This window comes from Cornus florida, unplaced genomic scaffold (genome assembly GCF_030987335.1).
Source record: "Cornus florida cultivar Cherokee Brave unplaced genomic scaffold, ASM3098733v1 CherokeeBrave_3.0.0_Hap2_Chr10, whole genome shotgun sequence".
Lineage (NCBI taxonomy): Eukaryota > Viridiplantae > Streptophyta > Magnoliopsida > Cornales > Cornaceae > Cornus > Cornus florida.
The window spans coordinates 86961053-86973596 of record NW_026775580.1 but is presented as its reverse complement, the minus strand read 5'-3'; positions in this window follow the sequence as shown (position 1 = coordinate 86973596).

The following is a 12544-nucleotide window of genomic DNA, read 5'->3' as shown; positions in this document are numbered from 1 at the left end:
TTAATCCTACATAAGTCATTCAACTTATTCAGCTGACCTGACTTGAATATAAGTAGGATTTAACATTTTAGTTAATCCATTCCCTTATATAATAAATTAATCTTCCATAAGTCATTCAAGTTATTCAGCTGACCTGACTTGAATATAAGTAGAACTTAACATTTTAGTTAATCCATTCCCTTATATAAAATAGGTAGGACTTAACTGATAAGTTAATCCGTCCCTAGAATGCCACCGTCGTACATTAAACCACACAATCCAACAATTGATGTAACGATTAAGGAAATACATCAAACAATTCAGAAATAACTATGATAATATGATATCAAATTATCATAAAATAGAAATGACTTATTATTTATTTAAACTTCCTATATCATATGTCCTACACAAACTGAATCTTATACATGATAATATTTTATTATACCGTCAAATAAGTATTCTCCATATATAATTTATCTAACACATTTAATCTCAATTGCTAAAACATTTTAAAAGATTAAATCCATTCGTTTGTCTAAACATTTAAATAGCAAGCATTATTATGATTGAGTCTATTTAAATTTATTTAAACTCAAACCTAATTTCTATTTAATGTTCAGGAATCCTAAGCATGTTTCTACGTTCCATCATTCCACGGATATGAAAAATACATAATTTAAACATATAAAAATTCACACCAGAAATCAAATCAAAATCATGTATTTATGAATTCATAATACAAGAACAGATATGAACCATGTCATAAAACCTATGTTCTAATCTAATTAAACATGCATAATTATTTGATTTTATATGTTTAATAAATCATGGAATTCCCTAGGTATGTACAGAAACACGAATCAAAGGGAAAGAGATAGAAGAAGAACTTATCTTAAACTTTCGGATCGAAAGTTAAACTTCTTCTTCCTTGATCTTCTCTCTACAGGGTTTTTTTCCTCTTTCCTTCCCTTTCTAACTTTCTCTCTCTAGAATATATCACGTGAATATTTATAACCCCTTTTACAACCTATAGCTATATATTTATAGGCTAAATAAAATAACTCTAACTATTTTCCCAATCCAAGTCAACTTAAAAAAAAAAAAAATTAAAATATTAAAAAAGTAAGTAAAATATGTTAGGTATATAATTTATGTATATCTTAATTAAATAAATAAATTATACACATCCATTATTTATTAATGGATTATCCAATAATACTTAAGTTACCATAATATTATAAAGTAACTTAAAACATAACACGTATCTATGTATATTTCTATTATTTAAATATAATATATTTACATCAGATTAAATATTACTACCCAAATTACCATAAAAGTAATTAATAAATTACTTTCCCTTTTATATACATTAAAAGTGTAAGTAAAATATGTTACGTATATATTTTATGTATATGTTTATTAAATAAATAAATTATATACATTCCATTATTTATTAATGGATTATCCAATAATACTTAAGTTAGCATAATATTATAAAGTAACTCAAAATCAAATCTATGTATATTTTTATTATTTAAATATAAAACATATACATAAGATTAAATATTATTAACCAAGTTACCATAAAAGTAATTAATAAATTACTTTCCATTTTATATATATTAAAAAGATAAGTAAAATATGTTACGTAAATAATTTATGTAAATCTTTATTAAATAAATAAATTATACACATTCCATTATTTATTAATGGATTATCCAATAATACTTAAGTTAACATAATATTATAAAGTAACTTAAAACATACCACGTATCAAATTTATGTATATTTTTATTATTTAAATATAAAACATATACATCAGATTAAATATTACTACTCAAGTTACCATAAAAGTAATTAATAAATTACTTTCCTTTTTATATATGTATATAATATATATCTATGCACAACTATCCATGGATAATAATCCATACACATCCAACCTCTTATCTAAGTAGTCCATGGGACCCCAATTGGTTGGCCCATTACTACTAACCATAACCATAAAATAAAAATAAAATAAAATATTTAATTTACAATTAATCAAAATACCATTTAAGCACATAATCTAATTAAACAATTAATACATAGACAAATACAAATAATACATAGACACATAATCAAATAATCAAGTAATACCTAATTCAATTAAACATTTAAACAATTAATCAAATAATCAATTAAATAATTAAAAATATAATTAAAATAAATAAATAAATACTGAGATTATCCTTTTAAAATTAGGTGTATTACAAAGAAGTATAAAGTACGCTTCTTCATGAGTCATGGGTGGTGAAAAAAGATGGGAAAAGAAGGGGATGTGGAAGGTTTTTGTTCTATTTACTTGCAAGGACGGTCAATCATAACTTGCTTCTAAATTAAAATTGGTAGTATGATTACTTGATTAGTATCGGATATGGTTAAGGTTGACACCTCACAAGGTATGTTTAGGATAAAATCATGCATCATATGGTAAAAACACATGGGTGGAAAAAACATTGGGGGAAAAATAAGAGGATAAGGTTAATTTATAATATTCTTATTAATTTAATAATTATTCATTATGGAAAGATATTGAAAAGTTTTTTTTTATTGGCACCAAGAACTTCTGCCTAGGTTGCCTAGGTTACAAATTTGGGGATGATGTTGATGGCCCTACACCTTAGCACCAATTTCAGTCAGGAAATATAATGGGAATGGACGGGCTCGAACTTGAGACATATGGCACTCCAGACCGTTGCCTTACCAACTCTACCAAGCCCCTAGGGGCAGATATTGAAAAGTTGAACAAAAGTTACATAAAAGTAAGGGCTTTGCTAATCACAATCGTTTTGCGTTACAGTCATTTGTCCTATTAGTATATGAATTAGATTAGCTTTACGGTCATTTGTCCTATTAGTATAGGACTAAGATACCATTAAATGCATTAAATATATTAATTACTTATGTTTCTATTTTAGTAGAACTCTACAAAAATTACTTTTTAGACAAATATACACTTTTAAATTATCTAACATTTCTTCTTCTCTCCCCTTTTAATATGATTCCTATACTAATTAATGAATTTGTTCGTTACGTGTCAGGTAGTGACTTACTTATGACCAATAGTCCTACCACATCAAAATTTATCGTTATTTTTCTTTTTAAATTGGAACATTGTATATTCAAGTTTTCGTAGGGATCTTCTTATTCTAAGTGGAAGATCAAGAGTTCAAACTCTCCTAAGACCAAAAAATATGTGTGAGTTTTTTTTTTTTTTATCGAAGTAAATACTCATTTTATTCCTTATTAGATGTCCTTTTGGGGATTAAACATTTTTAAAGGCAAATGTAATTATTGCATTATCACATTTGAAACTAATTAAGTTACTTTTTAAAGTTTGAATGTTTATATAATCAAGTTTGAAATTTTGAAAAAATTTAAAGATTGTTTTATGAAAAAATGTAAACTAGATTATTTGAATTTTTTAAGAGGACAAATATTTTTGAACAACTTAAAAAGGAAAGATATAAAATAAGTTATTTAAACTTTGGTCAAGTATTTTGGAACAACCTAAAAAGGAAAGATGTAAAATAAATTATTTTAACTTTTTAAGTGAACAAGTATTTTGGAACAACTCAAAATGAAAAGTTGAAAAAATGTCCCTTTTGGGATACCTAACTTTTTAAGAGTGTAGTTTTTAATAATTTTTATTAGAGTGATAAAGAATAAATTTTCAAATGTACTCTTCTATGGTGGGTCCACATATTTTAATTACTTTTATAATTTCAACGCAAGAATAGTAAATTAGAAATATTTAAAAAATAGTACATTAAAATTTGAATTAGGACAATTATTTTAGGACAGTTAAAATAAAAAAAGGTGAATATTTTTTTGTCCGACAAAGGAAGTAATAATAATAAATTATTTTCTTTTGGGGTTGGATTTGGAAGGAAATTTATAAGAAAGTTTAGTGAAAGCAATCATTTGATTTCCTTTCTAATCCATGGATTTTTTTCATAAAGATCTACCACTACAATGCATTCATTTTTTATTTGTCTTTAATTATCCAAAGATGAAATATTAACACTATCATTTTTTTTTTTTTTTTAATAACTAATGCTATTTGTTTTCCCTCCCCGTTTTCTAAAGGAATATAAATATTCTTTCCCATCCTATTTATTTCTATTCAAAATTGGGTAGAAGAAATGAAGAAAATTTGAGAGGACATTATTACTTTCATAAATCTAGACTATCTCACCTACATAATTTACAAAAAAAAAAAAAAAAAAAAAAAAATGGTTGCAAATGAAGATGTACTCGGAACAATTATTTATCAACTCTGTGTCTTTTATTTGATTACCGCGCAAACATGCAATAAATGAATCAATAAAAAATTGTATCATCCTAAATTTCATATCAAAAAATCATTTAAAATTAATTAAATTACAAAATGGTAGGTAAAATTTTATATCCTCTTTTAATAAAAAAAAATTCAAAATTTTATTTTCTCCCCCTAAATTTCCTTCTCCTTCAATTATAGGTTCACCCACGTGGGACGAGGACAGTTGTCAAAAGTGACAATTACCAGTCTGTCTCTCTTTTACTTTATTTATTTATTTTTATGGAAAAATGTAAGTGATAACTCAAAGTACCATGAATGTGTAAGAAAATCAATGGCCCTTATCTTATCAGATGTTTGGTGGGTCCCATGAAAGCTCAATGGTAAAATTAAAATTGATATTAGCCCAGGAATTGTTATTAATCTCTTAAATTCAATCTCGTAGGCCGCCAATATTGATCTCAGACGATGTTTCAAGGCTCCTTCTAGTCTGACTCTTTAATCCAAGGGTTTAAACGTGTTTCGTGCATGACATCGACTCTTGTAATGAAGTCTAGGTCATACATAAAATTATAAACGTATAATTATCCAAATTTTGTAGGTTCACTTGATTTTGATTTCCCTTATATTATATAGTAATAGATTTTCTTTTTTCTTTATATAAGTTACGGAGTACTTTTTTTTGTTAGTATTTGTTACTTAGACTACCGTTGTCAACTAAAAGTGATTATGTAAAAATGCAATTAGTAATTTGGTATTAGTATTATTATTGACGTTTATACATTACTTTTTATTCTAGATGTGTCCCAGGTGAAACCTAAATATACTAGGGGATAAACTTCCATAATGAATAATTGTTTTCATATTAATTATAGAGAATAAATAATAATTTTTGTAAAAAAAAAGTATAAAAAGTAAAAATAGTATAGTTATATAGATATTAGATACTCATGTGTGTGGTAATATTTTCCTAAAATAATAGGGAATATCAGGTAAAATTTAATAAGGACTCGGGTGTGGTAATATTTTCCTAAACCTAGAGGCGGCTTAGATGTAGAGCCACTCCTAAACCCAAAATTTTTTTATCGGTATATTCCACTCAGTAACTAACGTGACAATAGAAATAAAAATTAAATTAAATTATTTTTTAAAAATACAGGTAACTTCAACTTCATATTTTTTATAATTATAATTTTTGTTTAATATTTTGAAACAAAGTTAAATTCGAGAGTTTACAGACATAATTTCAATTCCAAAAACGTTAATTACATGTTAGATATAACAAAAAAAAAAAAAAAAAAAAAAAAAAATCACATACTTTGTTACAACTTGCACGAGACTAATGCTTCGTTTGATTAGAGGAATGGAAAAATGAAAGGAAGAGATAGGAAGAGGGATGAATGAGGTATCTCTAGAGAAGGGTTTCATTTGTTTGGTTAAATGGAATGGATAGTAAAAAAATGAATGGAGTGATACTTTTTTCTGTTTGATTGAAAGAAAGAGAAGGAGAGTTTTTATATTTTTTTACCAATATATCTTCATTATATAATATTATAAAAAATAAATATTCATATCAAAAATTTTAAAAAGATTAAAATTATAAATTTTAAAAAAATTAAAATTATAAATTTTAAATTTATAGGTAGTTATGTTTTCTTTCTCTACTCTCTCTCGATCCAAAAGTAAGTGGATTGAAAAACATAAAAGCACGCACGCCGTTAGTCTGATACAGCCCACCATATTTCCGGCGGCCATAAAAAGACAAAATTTTCCACCAACAACACAGATAAGCCTCCACTACTTTCGCTAGCTAATTATGGTTTAATTCATGCATGTTTAATTACACTCTTGGAAGAAACTTATAATAATATTATATTATATTATTTATGTATATATATATGTATAACTGTCTATATAAATGGACAGACATATCGCATATGACAGGTTTCATCTGGTTCAGGTTGGCTCCCTCCCCCTCAACGGTTGGCCGACGTGGTGGTGGTTGGGTCCCACACTCCAACCTTTGCTGACGGTTCCACCATCACTGTTTGTTTATTAGCTTTTATGATATAAGTTGCCTAATCATTAAGACTTCGTTTGGCAATCGTGTTTAGATGTCTATTGTTTTCTTGTTTTTTTAGTTTGGCTATTAGTTTCTCAAAATAGAAACAACATTTTGGGAGTGTCCATTTGTCACGAGAAATTTTACATATATAAAAAAATAAAATAAAAACATATTTAGTAATATACATCTGTCCTCAAGCAAGTCAGTATTTACATCACCTCAGTTGAAATTTTATAAGCCACATTCATTCATAAATTCTTCGAATACTTGTATACATCATTAGGTTAAAAGTGATATACTATCCGACTACTTATTATTAATTTTATTTTAATATAAATTTATAATGTAAGAATACCGTTCTAAATAATATACAAGTTGCATCATTATGTTCACGTTAAAATTGTTCACTGGGAAAAAATTCTCTAAAAATACATTAAAATAAAATTATTAAAGACGGTTGAAGATAAAAGTTTAATTTGCTTGAATTATGTCAAAAGAAAAAAAAAATTAGAAGTTTGATTCATTCTCATAATTCACTATAGATAATTTTAGTTACAAAATTTTGACTTTGTAATTATCATATATAATACTCTTATAAAGATTAGATGTATGTGTCATATTTATGTATAACAAGAAAAAAAATAAAGAACTTGTTGAAATGAAAAATGATACATTTTTTAAAATCGAAAATGGCCAAGTAAGAGTGATATGAGTGGCGACATAGACCTTACCACGTTACATCATCCCAACATCATGGGTGGAGTTGGCACCCTCACATAAATTCCATTTTAACATCTTCTTTTTTGGAAAATTGGTCAAATTAAAATTGTATTTATAATTTTTTAAAAATAATTTTTTATTTTGTGAGTTTTAAAAAATTAACTAAATAGTTTTCTTCTATTTCTTGCATGATATCACCGTCATACAATTCATAGGCAGTTGTGACTTGTTCACTTGCTTGGATATTTTAAAATGGTCCAATACGCTGCTTTATGTAGTAGCAAAATCGACTTAACCAAAAATCAAGTATATTAATTAATTAATTCCCATATTTATATCATGTTAACGATGTGTGTACGTGTTGTTATTCAATTATTCATCCAAATTAAATAGAATTTCCATTATTGTGTACATTAACTTCAATCCTACATGCACTGCACACCTTGGAACACTAGCAAGCAAGTGACGTACAAAAGAGAATCCTACAATTCTATCCATTGTGTCATGATTTGTCGTATCGTTTAATACGTGATATATCGATTTATATGCAACTTTTTTTTAAATTCGATATACTATTCGTATCGGTCAATTTATACTGACTTTGTCCACAAATTAACCTTGTCCATAAATTAAATATAATATTGCGAATCATGCACTATATAATACACACACACACCAATAAATATAAGTATGTATTTATTATGATGTGAAGGAAAAGAAATATGCGAGAAATTGAACATGGTAACGTAAAATAAATTTTTTGGAAAATATTTTGTAAAATATTTTTTAATATTTTTTAATATTTTGTATTTGACAAAGATTTAAATCAAAATTAAACGTGTAAAATAATTTGAATGACATATATTTGTTAAATTTTAATTTTTTTTTCTAAATATTTTACTATAATTAAATATTTAAAAATAAAAAATATTTTACAAATAGGACCTAAATTCAACCCGTAAAATGAACACAATATTTTATTAATGATTCGACTCGAGTAATATATCTCCAAACACTCCAATTTGTTCACAGAGGAGACATAAAATTTAATCAAATATTAAAAATCACGTGGGGTGCCAAAGATTCTCATAACATAAATGCATCAAGCAGAGATGTGTTAGAGAGAGAGAGAGAGAGAGAGAGAGAGAGAGCGAGGTGTCACAGTTTTGCATGTTTCTGACAAACAAATTGACAATACCTTCTCTATTTTCTGTGTGTTTGAGACCACTGGCCTAACATGTGGCTTAGGACGCTACAATATATACTTCAAATATTATCGATCTGGATATAAAAAATGAATATATACATAAAAAAATGGGAAAATTACATATACATGGAGTCAAAGTTTCATATTTACTTAGAGACTGAGTCAAAGTTCCATATTTCTCTAAAATGGATTGCTGAGGTGGCACATGGTTTTTTACTATTTAGAAAATTATGGTGCCTAAAATGCCCTTTCCTGACAAAAAAGTAGTACCTTCAGTGTAAAAAAGTAGTGCCTTCAGTTCAAAAAAGTAGTACCTTCGGAGAAAAAGTAGTACCTTCGCGGGTGTTTAAAAAACATGGTACCTGGACGCCAAAAAGTAGTACCTTCAGTTCAAAAAAGTAGTACCTTCGAAGAAAAAGTAGTACCTTCGTGGAAGGGTATTTTAGGCACCACAATTTCTAAACAGTAAAAAATCATGTGCCACCTCAGCAATCCATTTTAGAGAAATATGGAACTTTGACTCAGCCTCTAAGTAAATATAGAACTTTGACTCCATTTATATGTAATTTTCCCTAAAAAAATTTATATTTTCATAGATGAGGGATTATTATTAAACCCAAAAAAGGAACTGAAAAGGTCTTTTAAAGAAACTATATATATATCTTATGTGTCCGATGGCTTATATATCCTCTAAATTTAAAAGATTATTATTTTTTATAACTTCAATATATTTATGTCCCAGAAGGTCTTTTATATATACAATTTATTAGTAAGACAAAAAAGCTTGAAATTCGAAGTCTGTCTATATACATATATAAGCATATATATATATATATATATATACACATATATAATAACTTTAATAATTGGTTGCTAAAGACCCTACTTTGGGATCACGATATTGCATTGACATAACATTTCTTATTGGATAAAATAATATAATGATATTGTTTTGTTTTTTTGGTGGACATATAATCATCACTTATTCTATTATTATTATCCTTTTTCAACCACAACCCAATCTCAAGTTGGTAGATGTTTTGTAATGGTTGGCTTCTTTTTCCAACAAGATGCCATACCGAACTTTGCCCAACAGCTCATAATAAACCATAAGAGTAATTCTTATTTGGCGGGAAAAAAGTACGGTAAAAGTATATATATATATATATATATATATATATATATAAAGAGTTATTCTGTACGGTCAATCTTACTAAACTCTTTAAAATCGTATTATTATAGTCTTATTTTTCATTTAAGATATGAATTTACCTCTCCTAGTAAAGAATAATAATAATAATAATTTGGCTCACAATTTCTAGTTTAAAGAGAGAATCTAAGCACACTAGAAGTTTCAGGTAGAGAAATATAAAATATTAGACTTTGCCGAATAAAATTGGACAAAATCAGGCGACACTAACATCATTAATATCAATTAATGATCTACATGCAGTGCACCATGCTTTAAAAAAAATATATTAAAATCAGAAAAAACCAAAAACACACTTTAATAATTGAGCTGAATGAAAATATGCATTAGTGATATATATAATTAATATTAATTATCATTTAGATCATTATTTTTATATATTAACAAGTAAGTAAATCACACACGCCACTAATGTATAAGACCATAAGACCCTTGGTATTATTTATATCATTACAGATGAAAGCCGTTTTCACGTGTATGGAAAAAAAAAAAAAAAAAAAAAAAAGAAGAAAAGAAAACATGACATGATATAACTTGATTCGAATCTCATACCCTACATATCCATTCATGACGATTTTGAGAATATTTTGTAAATTAATTTGTTATGTGGTAATTATTGATATTATATCAATTGAATGTCACGATTACACTTGGGTTCTACTGTGATCTTTGTTTCTTAATTACAAGGTCTCCGTCAACATTAGTAATTGTAGTGGCCATTCATATATCAATTTCATTTTTATATTTCAATGGAATTATTTTACTCAATTAATTAGATAGGTGCGTGTCTTGTTTGTGTTGTGATATTTTCTAATTTAAAATTTTATAATTTGATTTAATATGTTTTTCAGACGAAGTGCAATGCACATAGATGACCCATGGGACATTAAGTAGCTGAATTTTATATTTTTTAATCTGAAATTTGAAGTGTGTTTATCTTTTTTTAAAATAATTAGAAGGTTCTTCGTAAGTTTAAAAATAATAATTACAGAAAAAGGAGAGAATGTAAGGTTCGAACATAAATTTTTAAATAAAGAAAAGAATTTAACCACTACAATAACACGAACAATTGCAAATATCATGGCCATCACACGAACTGATTATCATAAAATAGAAAGATTTAATTAATCAAAGTGAATTGCCTTGCAAGTTTGTTAGTTAGTAACACATTCTTAGCTTTGCTAATTGACATAACCTTTTTCTTCTTTTACTGGGAGAGGGTTTATACATTAAACGAAAAATGACATTATTTACGTAAACTAATGGACTCATTCAACATAAATTTTGAGATGTGCTGCCAAAAAGATATGTTTGTTTTTAGGAAATGACGTATATTGTTATTGATTTTACTTAATTATATCTACATTGTCTCTTATTAAAGGATCACCTCTTTGGTCACCAAAAATATGAGAAATTTGCATATATATATATATATAGATTGACATAAATTAATTATGTCTCATCCAAAATAAAATGTAAAAGCAAAAAAAAAAAAAAAAATTATTAGAGGACTTATAAGGTTGATGATTCAAATCTCCCAGCAGAGGGATGGGTGTTGTGTGATTAATCCATTGAAAGAAGTAGAAAATAATCAAAAAAGGATTTTATATTTTTATAATCATCACAAAGTATTTTTACTTACTTAAATAAAGGAGAAGCAAAACAGAATGTTTACTAGTCCTAAGTTAATGCTTATGCATTAATTTAGCTTAGAGATGTTGAGTTTATGTCATTTTCAATGATTTCTAAAGCAACAATCATACATCATCCAACATTCTTGTTTTACTCAAATATAAATACGGCCACATAAAATTTTTCTTTTTTCTTATTACTACAAAATACAAATAATGTCTCATGTTATCTTTCAGTGTAAAATTTGATTTGAAATTAACTAAGTATATAGTTCTAGAAAATCAGTGAGTCAAAAAATTAACTATTTGTATGGATTATATATAGGTGTAAAGTTGTAAAATTTGATTTGAAATTAACTAAGTATATGGTTTATTGTTTATATTAGGAAAGAAAAAAAAAAAAATTCTCAATTACACATTAGAAAAACTTAAAAGAAATAGCTTAATAACAAGGCTCCCAATTCGTATCTTTAAGGGTCCAAGTTTGTATTCTCCATAGGTCACTACTCCTAATGAATCCCTCTTACGAATTGCGTCTGATGATCGATGAATTATGAAGTATAATGATGTCCACAAAAATAAAATAAAACACTTGTACAAAACATGAAAATTAAAACAAAAAAAATTTAAATCTGTTCACATAAATCAAATTGATCAATTTTTTTTATTTTTTGTTGTTGTTTTGTGAAAGTAAATTGATCTATCGTCATTTTTATTATATATATATATATATAACCATTTTAAAACAACCTTTATTATTGATCTGTCGCATTCCAGATTCAGGAATCAATAGATTAATCTATGGTGGAAATGGGACCACAATCGGCAAGTTCAAAATAAAATAATGTTAGGGAAATAAGAAATTAAGAGCCACACATTGATGATTGAGAGGATCAAATGAAGCAATGTATACCTCTCAAATGTCACCCTCTTCATGTTTTGTAATTGAAATTATAAAATTCCGTATCCTATCGTTATATTCAGTGCAACAATAAGGAAAAACTAAAATAGTCCATCCCATGCTAGTCCAATAACAAATAATACAATCACCATTGATCATTTTCTATAATTGCCATGACACTCAAATTTTAGATTATGGATCTCTCTCCGAGTATATACTAATAAATCAAATTATTACTATTATTTTTAACCCTAGTGAAAGTATAGTAAACTAAGACTAAAGGCTGATGTGATTATGACATCATGAATATTAATAACATAATTTGTCGAATTTGTCCAACTTCAAACTCCAAATCATTATCTTTTGAAAAATATCACGTTTCACATTGTTTAAAAAAAAAAAGGTTGTTGAGATTTATACGTGGACATACATATTTGTATACACGTATTTTGAAAAAAAAATAGTTACTCCCTCTATTCTAAAAAAAAGTCTCTTTTGAAAAAT